We start from the raw sequence: 3,194 nt of genomic DNA, 5'->3' as shown, positions 1-3,194 counted from the left end.
TGCCAGGGATCGAACTGTGGTACTTTCTAGGCTAGCGCAAGCAAGGCAGATGCCTTACCGCTTGCGCCACCACTCCGGCACCCGTGTTCTACTGTTAACCATATTGGAAGGGTACCTAATGCGCTCCCTGTGACTTCCTGTATGTGAACTACTGGGTAGCTGCTGTACCATTACAAGTTTTCAACATTTGGGTTCTACAGCAAATTTCCAGAACTCTGAAATGGCCTTAAAGGAAGGCAGTCTTAGCATGGTGTCCAAGATTGTTCTCTTCTGATCTTCCAAAAGTGGGTGGGTCTAAGGATCGGAGATGTAATGGGTGTTTTCAAAATATTTCCACATGATGGCAGTAGTAGATAGAGATTTGCCAATATCGAGTCCAAGAGCTCTCTTCTCCTGCCTGCCCTGTAAGTCTGAAAAAAATAAAAAGACAAGATATACAACTTTGCCTTGATAAATGGCTCCCATCTATTTAATCTAATTGCTCATCTAATATCAATGGGACCCTAAAATTACTAATTCTTCTCAAACAACTAGTCTCTTCCTAATTAAAATTGAGTCAATTGTGGCTCTCGTTTTTGTTAACTTTGTAAGCTTCAATGGCATCAAATTTTCTCTTTCAAAGAATGAATTTGGTTGATCCAGGCAAAAAGAGGAGAAAATTCATGAACCCTGGAATCTACAGTCAACAATTCAGAATCCTCCTCAAATCACCTCCTGGGAAACCTGGGCAGTCTTTTATTCCACTTTTTTTTTTGTTTTGTTTTTTAGGTCCTGTTGAGGTCAAAGACAGGCTGCCATAGGATGTAACCATGTATTCCAGATTATTTATTTCCCTTAAAATTGGTATTCTTGGTGGTGGTCTGGGTGATCAGAAGCAATCTGATCACTACAAATGTTAAATGATTTGCTAACATTTTTATTAAAAAACAGACCCCAGTGCTCGCTTCAGCAGCACATACACTAAAATTGGAACGATACAGAGAAAATTAGCATGGCCCCTGCGCAAGGATGATACGCAAATTCATGAAGTGTTCCATATTAAAAAAAAAAAACAAACAGATCCTGCAGGCCAGAGCAATAGCACAGCAGGTAGGGTGTTTGCCTTGACATGTGGCCCACAAGGGACCAACCAGGCATCCCAAATGGTCCTCCAAGCCTGCCAGGAGCATTTTCTAAGCACAGAACCAGGAATAATCCCTGAGCTCCGCAGGCTGTGCCCACCCCCCTTATGCCCTGCCCTCAAAAAAAAAGCAGGGGCGGGAGCAATAGCGCAGAGATAGGCCATTTGCCTTGCACGTGGCTTGAGCAGGATGGACCTGAATTCAATCCCCAGCATCCCATATGCTCCCCCAAGCCAGGAGTGATTTCTTTTTTTTTGGGGGGGGGCACATCTGGTGACAATCAGGGGCCACTTTTGGCTATGTGCTCAGAAATCGCCCCTGGCTTGGGGGATCATATGGGACACCTAGGATCGAACCACGGTCCGTCCTAGGTTAGCGCTTGCAAGGCCACTGCTCAGGCCCAAGCTAGAAGCGATTCCTGAACGCATAGCCAGGAGTAACCCCTGAGTGTTACCAAGTGTGGCCCAAAAATAAGAAAGAAAACAGACCCTGCACACCTCAGTTTCAAGTGTTCAGAGTATGACTCCAATGCCAATGTTAAGGAAAAAAATTAAATGACATATTTAAATTGTAAAGTTCTTTGTTCACTCTTGCTCTCCTATATTTAGCAACTCCTTTGTAGAAACAACCTCATTGGAAAGACCAGATGATGGGTTCTATTATTCGACTAAGGGCCTCCATGCATTCGAAAGTGATTTTTTTAATTAATTTCTCTTGAGTTAATTTAATTCATTTCAAGGTGTACTGGCCTAGAAAGAATAAAGAATATTCCTTTCCTCTCCAATAGTTTGGCATGCACAATAAAAGAAAACTCATCATTAACATATGCCATGAATGGTAAGATACATATACTGACATATATAAAAAATATTCCAGAGATTGGGTGTCGAAAGTTATAGTATAACAGCTAGAGCATTTGCCTTATATGTGGCCAACCCGGGTTTGATTCCTGGAATCCTATACAGTCCCCCCAATATCTCCAGGAATGATTCCTGAACACAGAGCCAGGAGTAATTCCTGAGCATCACCTGGTATGGCCCCAAAAAACAAACAAAAATTCCAGAGACAATGCAAAATTTCATCTCAGGGGTTCATTATTTATGATTTGAACAGTGGTTTTCCATGCCTTTCTTACAGAACTATTTTCTTTGGGAGGCTCATTTGTTATATCTATTTCTTTAGAAAGCCTATTGTTATTAGCACTACATTAAAACCTTCTAAAATGAAATCATTAATAGGCTATCCTTTGTTATATTTTTCTGTTTCTGTATTTAGTTCACAAATAAAATATAGATGTTAAGCTGGGTTTACACAACAATGATTTACAGCACATGAGATGCTTATACAGTCTAAGAGGCGTGCTTTTACATAAATGTTAGCAGTTGCAGGCTTTCTTTATCATTAGTTCATTTTCAATAGTTCATTTATTTACAAAAAATTTTGGTATATCCTCAAAACAGTTTAGAGAAGGAAGACACCCGCGGGTTCAGTTAGGTCAAAGGAAGTAACCCTGAGCTCTACAATAAACCTGCAAAGTGATGAGAACTGCAAGCTTGAAAAATCATAGAATAGTTTAAGGCTTCCATTATATTCTCAGTCATTACCAACTGGAGCAATTCTAGTTTCCTAGATGTTCAACCCAACTTTGTTGTTAGTGTATCCCCAGTATTTCTAGACAGGTTCTTTATGTCTAGGTGTATTTGTGGCTTTCTGTGTGTCTCAACTCCACTGAGGACACTGGCCACATATCACAAGTGAATTGCTCTGTCCTCTTGTCACTGCTGTCAAAAAAACAACAACATAGGATCCACAATACAGAGAGAAGTCTCCCTGCCTAAAATTTTATGTGGCCTAAAACAGTAGCCAGTTTCTACAAGTGTTTTATAAAAGTTAATAAAAGTTTTTTGAGGAATTGCTAGTGCATAAGACAAAACAGTCAAGATTTGGGCACTTACTGAGTCAGCAGGGCTGACTAAGCAAGATTAGGAACTCTGTAATCATATGTATAAAACCTTATGAAATATCATGCAAATTGTTAGTAACATAAATACCCTCCCCAGAGACATAGCTTCA

General features: G+C 40.2%; 1 non-coding gene across 1 annotated transcript; it reads left to right on the top strand.

Annotated features, from left to right (window-relative positions):
- Nucleotides 1–936: 936 nt before the first annotated feature.
- Nucleotides 937–1,043, top strand: LOC126000220 (U6 spliceosomal RNA). The gene has a single exon (XR_007492578.1). It is a non-coding gene; the product is annotated as a U6 spliceosomal RNA (small nuclear RNA).
- Nucleotides 1,044–3,194: the final 2,151 nt, after the last annotated feature.

Source organism: Suncus etruscus, chromosome X, assembly GCF_024139225.1.
Source record: "Suncus etruscus isolate mSunEtr1 chromosome X, mSunEtr1.pri.cur, whole genome shotgun sequence".
Taxonomy (NCBI): domain Eukaryota; kingdom Metazoa; phylum Chordata; class Mammalia; order Eulipotyphla; family Soricidae; genus Suncus; species Suncus etruscus.
Note: the sequence above shows the minus strand (reverse complement) of the source record. Positions and strands in the feature narration are given on the sequence as shown.